This window comes from Oncorhynchus tshawytscha, linkage group LG15, assembly GCF_018296145.1.
Source record: "Oncorhynchus tshawytscha isolate Ot180627B linkage group LG15, Otsh_v2.0, whole genome shotgun sequence".
NCBI classification, from domain to species: Eukaryota; Metazoa; Chordata; class Actinopteri; order Salmoniformes; family Salmonidae; genus Oncorhynchus; species Oncorhynchus tshawytscha.
Genome location: NC_056443.1, coordinates 5317129 through 5324961, shown reverse-complemented (window position 1 = coordinate 5324961; position 7833 = coordinate 5317129).

The window sequence follows — 7833 nt, the reverse complement described above, 5'->3', positions numbered from 1 at the left end:
TCAGCCTCTAAACAAGTTTCTGCAGGAAATGAACACAAAAATGCTGTGACAATTTAATGGTTGCTCCATGTGTTATACATAATTGTATTTATTCAATAGCAGAAGCCCTTATTCTTACAGTTGTAGTTATGTGACTAAATAAAGTACATTTTCGTAACACCTAACATACCCGAATTGTATTCCGTTTAAAGTATTTTAGGTGCATATATAACGTTGATAATTTTTACATTTTTTTATTTAACCTTTATTTAACCAGGTAAGTAAGTTGAGAACAAGTTCTCATTTACAACTTAGACCTGTCAAGGGCAGAAGCCATTGTTCACAAACAGTGAATAAAAATGATGGCTGTTGGAGAGGGGGGGCAGCTGTGTTGAGTTTCAGCCTCCTGGAGCAACTGGATGTGGTTAAATTGGCCCCTCTATCTGTAAGATATATTGTGCTACAAACACACTTCTATTTGAAGAGGAGAGAGGAGAATTTAGAGAGAATTATTTATTTCAGAATTATGTATGTCTTTAATCACATTCCCAGTGGGTCAGAAGTTTACATACACTCAACTAAAATAGGGTTGTAACAAGGGGTGGTTTGTAGACTAAGGACAGATTCGTGGATAAAACAACTGGGTTCTTTTGATAACACTAGCCTAAACTATTTAACATAGTGCAATGACAGAGACACTGGAATTTGTCAAAAAAATATATATATGTTATGAAAACGTGAAAATGATCCAAATAAAGTTCCAGCACAACATGAGATGATCAGACTGAACCAACTGCTATCTTGAAATGTTTATAAAGGTAGCTGGCAGCCTGGGCCATTTTCTTCCAAGCCCAAAATGTAGGCCCAGAATGAAGCCTGACCTACATTTAAAGTGCTTTTGGGTTACAGCGGCCAAACCGTTGAGGCTAGAAACACAATTCACCCCCAGGAATGCTTGGGAAGTACTTCTTATTTACTCATACCATTTTACATGAACCATTAACAGTGAATCTGTATGTGTAATGATTACTGTTTATTTTTATTGTTTATTTCACTTTATATATTCACTTTATACATTATCTACCTCACTTGCTTTGGCAATGTTAACACATGTTTCCCATGCCAATAAAGCCCTTGAATTGAATTGAATTGACAGACAGACAGACAGACGGTATGTCTGTCTCTCTCTGATGAAAAAGGATGATAATAAAATGTGAACAACGATGAAGCCATGTTTGTGATGATTTATTATTTTTATTGTGTAATATTGCACACTCTTTCAATATGTATATCAACAGAAGAAAATTAAATGTTTACAGGCTAGGAAGAACACCTCCAAATGTCACTCTCTTATCTCTGCCACAGCACAACCCAAGGGGGTTGTTTTGAGTCCCATCAGATTTCAAGCTGACGGACCTAGTTGTCAAGCCATTTCAAATCTTCTCCTTCTCCACCAAAAGATTTTCTTGACACCCCATAGTCAAATAACAGTTCTTGTTGCACCTGAATGTCTCGTAGGGCAATGAAAAGGATGACGTTCCACACTTTGCCACCGTCTTCTAATTGCTGAAGCTGACCCTTTATGTTGCTTCTCTTTCTGGAATGATTTATCCTACGTCCAAATTTATCCATCTCTGGGTGGCAAGGACAGGGCACAGTCTTTGCATCTATGCAGTGGGTTTTCCCTGATGATTCCTTGTAGAAGTAAAGGAACCCCATCTCGTCATTCTCTGTTGCTTCCAACAATTTTTTCCCCTGCTTCCCTGAGAGTGGGAGACCGTGGTAGTCACAGACAACTTCCCCTTTAGCAAATGGACGTGTCGTCAGTACCTTTTTTCCTTTATCAGGGTCACTGGCAATGTACAGTCCTTTCCACTTCTGGGACATCACCAGCTTCATAATTTCCTTGTTGTCTTTAGGTGTGTCAGTGTTAATTGAAGGTTGCCAGTGACAAAGGACAGTCTCCACTTTCACTTTGTTCTTCTCCCAGTTCTGCCTTTCAATGTATCTCTCTACTTGACGTGCAGTGTGTTGTCTTCTGGGGAAGTGTGCTGTAACAACAACAAAAAATGTGTTATTAATAATTTAATTTATTCAATAGTAGAAGCCCTTATCAAGTACTACTTTATTTACTGACTAAACAAAGTACATTTTTGTAATAATTAATATATCAAAATTGTATTTAGTTTAGGGTATTTTAGCTGCTTCGTACCGATCACATAATCCCGTCTCATTTTCACTTGCTGGCTTCTCCACTTGTCGTAGCAATATCTCTCATGCATTCCTACAATCAGTCGTCTGGCCTTGTTCTGGATTGATTATCCATCAATTGTGACAGGGAAGTGTTCATAGAATAGTTTCAAGGCCTGTGCCTCATCCAACTTTTTGTAGCTGGACAATGCTCCCTTTCTACTTGTGCTTGCACAGGAGGGGCCTGCAGTCTCAATACTTGAAAAAGGGAAAATAACAACACATTTGTATCTATATGTAGCAGCATTTACAAGACAATGTAAAGTGTAATTTATATAATATGTGTAAATACTTACTTAGATTCATCGGACATGGCAACTTTGGTGATCAGCTTCATTCCCAGGCAGGCATTGACTGGTGTCTTCATGCGGTAATGCTTTTCAGCTGTAGCAGTTGTATGGGCCAAGTAGTCAGCAACAAGGGCCTTCTGTTGGTCTGTGAAGCTGGCTTTGGTATTTGTCTCCATAACTCGTCTTGCTACCTGGCTCGTGATGTTGGGCAAGTTGTATCTGATGAAAGATCAAGAAAAACAGTTTGGTTTCTTAAAACTGTACTGTCAAATAAGTATTGTGGAATGATTAAACAGTGTTCTACTTAACAGTGGTGTACTTACTTGGAATGAAACCTTTGTAGGTTATTGGATGGGTTGTAGATCGGGTTCCCGGTTGTGGAAATGAAGAAGCTCTCATCTGCTTCCTTGTCATCAGAGTTTTTAAGAAAAGCTGGTCGAACATGTCGGTAGTACACATCAAACCACTGAAAATATAGACAACATTAATATATGTTTAACTGGTTTGTATTAAATCAATCACATTCACAATAACATATTGTAGTAAATATACTTACTGCCTCTTCCTCCTCATCTAACGAAATGGTTGCAACTTGCTGTGTTGCTGTTTTGTGCTTCTTAACGCCGATGACAGTCCAATTCTCTCCATCTGGCAACTTGCACGGTTTCCTTGAGAGCCATTCGTCCAGCTGCATTTGGAACAGTGACATATTAATAACACACATGCCAAAGAAGCAAATACAATTCAACATTATAGCAGATTTATGACATTAGTTAACTTACGGTCAAGTTTTTGACCACTCCAGCCCTTTGGAGATGTTTCAGAATGAGCAGAGACTCAAGGTAGTACAGAACGTGCAGTTTTTCAGTTTCCAGCAAGGATTCTTCATTCATGGCCTTCCCAATGATACACAGAAATTCTTTCTTCGCCACCCTCAAAAGTTCCCAACATTCATGTGGTGTCTTCGCAACTGACACCATCTGTGTGTATCTGCACAAAAACAATAAGACATTAATAATACACACTTATTTTAAAATACATTTCTGTGAGGATCAATTTGAAATATATACCTTTTCCCAGTAATTTCCTTAGACACCTGCTTGCTCATGGACTTCTGCAGTTCATTCAAGCATAGGAGGAAATGCTTGCATTGCTCAAACAAGGCTCTGTCTGTCTGAATAAGGCTTGTAATGGCAATGATGTACCGAAGAAATCTCTTCAGATTCTTCATGTAGTTGGCAATGGTTTGCTTCTTCTGTCCAATGTCTGCAAGCTTGGTAAAAAATGATCTGCTTTTTTCCAAGTTATTAACAAAATCCAGCGATGGTTTGTTTGAGTCCATATAAAACAAAAACCTTGACACATTTGCAACCTGTACATGAAAATTAAAATAATATTAATTACATAGTTAATATTAATTCTTATTGAAATATGTAAACAGTAAAATCTCTGTACATACCTCCTGTTTGAAATTGGGAATGTTGTTGTCGTCACGGAGAAATTTCCCAAATCCAGCCAGCAGATCACAATCCAGAGGGTGCTTTTGGTATAAACCACTGCTTTGCGTCCCCTTTCTCAGTTTGGTGTCCCATGACTGGTTCAATGGCCTGGAAAATATTTGGTATGCAGATTAGAATAAAGAAAATACATCCATGTTTGCTTATATACTTATACGTAGTACTTGTTATTAATGAGTTGATTTCTATTTATTTACTTACGGTTGGTACAATGCCGACTGGTCATGTTCCTTGTCTGATTCTTCATCCATATTTCCATCTGTAGCTGGGGGTAACACTTGAGCCACTTCCACTTGGCTGAAATATCACACAGATTAACAAAAACATTTATACAATTTTAACAATCAAACATAATTGGACAACATTTCAAATGAGTTCCAATAGCATGTAACTTGCACATATATTATTTTATCAGTGCTTACCCAGTTATTTGTTCGTCTTCTGGCTTGTTGATCACAAAACCACCCAGTTTTTCAAGATCCTTAATCAAAGGTTGGACTTTGTCCAGTTGTGTCACAACAGAGCTGAGTGTTTTGTAGTCAGTCAATGATCCTGCAGTGCCAAAGATACTCAATCATCAAATCGCGGGATTTGCTCACTTCCTGGTCAATTTTTTCTTTTGATTCTGTCTTCATGCACACTCTGGTGAGATGTATAGATATGTTTTCCTGGTTCTTTATGCAAAATCTGCACACAATAGGGATCCTTCTTTGTTTTCTGTAAGAGAGTGAATGCACAATCAGTAAATGTAATGAAGTTATTACTTACAGTTTTTCTCAGTCGCTTTGGTGCATTTTTCGCATCATCCGTAACATGTGCAAAATAATGAGTGCATTTCTCAGAACTATTTGTACAAACTGCAATATACAATAGATATGTTTCTAAAGCTAGTCAGTCACTAAAAATCCATAGTACATCTCTCAAAAGTAAATATTCATGCCAATGATCATGTCAGTGTCATCAGAATGATAAGTCATTGAGTCATTGTTCATGAACAAGGTCGTCAACATGTTTAGGCATGTTGTCAATGTAACTGTGTACTTTGACAGTATTACCTGATGTAAACTTTTAGGCTACAGTTTGGATGACAGTTACTGTATTGAAAATGCACAAGGCTGCACTTCTGTGGCATATATCAATTTCAACAGTACTATTTACATATTACTGTATGTGGGTTATTGATTGAAAGAGACTGGACAACCCAAAGGGGCACAAAGGAAAAACAACTAAATTAGATAGAAACACAGGAAACCACCCCTAAGGCACAACTTTGCCTGCAGCACTGTTGTGCTGTCTCTACACATATTCTCATCCACATCACACCGATATTTTCCCTTCCAATGCAACGTGGAAAGAATATTTTGGAATGCCTTATCAATCCTCTGCAGGCATCTACTGTGATGTCCTCACATGCTGCATCCATTGCGGTCAGCAGGGTCATCTGTGTGTGTGGCTGACGATCGTACACCTTCCACCTCCATGTTGAAAATAACTACTCAATTGGATTAAGGAATGGTGAATAGGGTGGGAGGAATTCTATGAGCATCAAGTAGTTACATAGATATATGTTTTACATGTACATACTGGTACCGTAGCTCCTTAACTCTGTCTATGCTTGACAGTTTATGACAAATAGTTCAACAATTTTGCATGTAATGGCTTATGCAAGGAACTAATGCCTAGATGTATTGAGGGGTAAGATTCAACAGAGAACCATCTTCTATATTTTGATCAGCATGACATGAGCATTTGATAATGTGGAAAAAAGCTGACACTTGTACATTATCAATTGCAATTTGTTCAAAAGGAATAAGAAATTGCTTTAATGATGTGCACAAGTGACTAGATGATTGGGAATTTGTACAAGTAGTATCACGAATTGCACTTTTGATCTTAAAAATGCACCAAAGCGAATCACAGAACATCATTTTTCAACCACAAAACGTAGAAATAAAGAGTTGCCAAGTGATTTAAAAAACATTCTGCACACTCTCACACTCTAACCCTCTGTCAAACATGATAGAAAGCAATTAATTTATGGTCTGATTTAAGAGAAAGGGCCAAATGAGAGCTGACCTCATTCACTACAGAACGCCACAGTGTAAGAACACACTATGTAGGAGCTTGAAGATGGATTATTGCCTTTTTCCATGTTCTGAAACCATTTAATTTAGATTGTACTTCCTTTTCCTTGGAGCAAGATGGCATCTGCAACTGCTACTGGTACTGGTTCAAGGTAAGTTATCTCTAAATCAAGGGAAGAAGACACCTTTCATGTATTCAGAATAAGATGTCTTCAAAGTTACAATCAGAACTCAGAGGACTGAAATTATTCGGAGAGACCTTTAACAGAACAATAACCTTGGAAACCACTTTGGATGGGCAATATAGGAGAGAGAGAGAGAGCTAGACAGACAGGCACCGGTCTCAAATCTAGTCACACAGGAATAGAGCATGTTTGATACATTTCTGTGAATTGTGTTTCTAATCAACTAATCAGACAGAATGAATGTTTACACCATCCTTCCACACCTGCGTTGCTTGCTGTTTGAGGTTTTAGGCTGGGATTTTGTACAGCACTTTGAGAAATCAGCTGATGTAAAAGAGCATTATAAATTCGATTTGAGTCAATGCCATGTCTGTTGTCTTTTTCATAGCCTAAAATAGAGAGAGAGAAAGAGAGAGAGAGAGAGAGAGAGAGAGAGACTATGTACAGACTCAGTGAGCATAGCCTTGCTATTGAGAAAGGCCGCCGTAGGCATACAGGGCTCTCAAGAGAAGACAGGCTATATGCTCACTACCCACAAAATGAGGTGGAAACCGAGCTGCACTTCCTAACCTCCTGCCCAATGTATGACCATATTAGAGGGACATATTTCCCTCAGATTATACAGATCCACAAACAATTCGAAAACAAATCCAATTTTGAAAAACTCCCATATCTACTGGGTGAAATTGTTTTCATTGTTTTCATAAATCAGTCTTTATTGTTTTGAAACTACTGTATGTGTAATGTTTACTGTTAATTTTTATTGTTTATTACTAGAATGAAACCTGACACAAATGAATCACCCTGACGAGCCTCTGACCTTTAACAGAACAATGACGTAGGGAACAACTTTGGATGGGCAATCGAGGGCAGTTAGGATCAGAACTTGTCAGAATAATAGAAGAGAAAATTATTTATTTCAGCTTGATTTGTTTAATCACTTACCCAGTGGGTCAGAATTTTACTCTCAACTATCAAACAGTCATGAAATCATAAATAAATGAATGTCTACACTAAAGTATGTGAATTTGATGGACTTTCTAACCTTAAAGGCCCAAGAACCAAAGTACAAATGCCAATGACTTCCTGCTCAGCCCTGGTCCTTTCATTCTGTAAATTCTGGTTCCTAAGCCTTTGAACTGTTTTCAAATGATAGAATGGCTATTTAACCGATTTGCAAGAGTTACACTGACCTAAGACAGGGCATTTGCATTTAGTCTTCAGAATTCATCTGTACATGCTGCTTGCATAGATTGCCCATCCAAGGTGGGTGCCTAGGTCATTGTTCTGTTGAGGTCAGAGGATCATCAGGGTAAAGAATTTCACACCACTGAGTTGTAGTTTTACAAGCTATTGCCTGGAGAGTTTCTCCCAAGCTGAATTTGTATTAATGAACTAGTTGAAAACTGGCATCAGACTGCCAACAATCAGCCTCTAAACAAGTTTCTGCAGGAAATAAACACAAAAATGCTGTGACAATTTAATGGTTGCTCCATGTGTTATACACAATTGTATTTATTCAATAGCA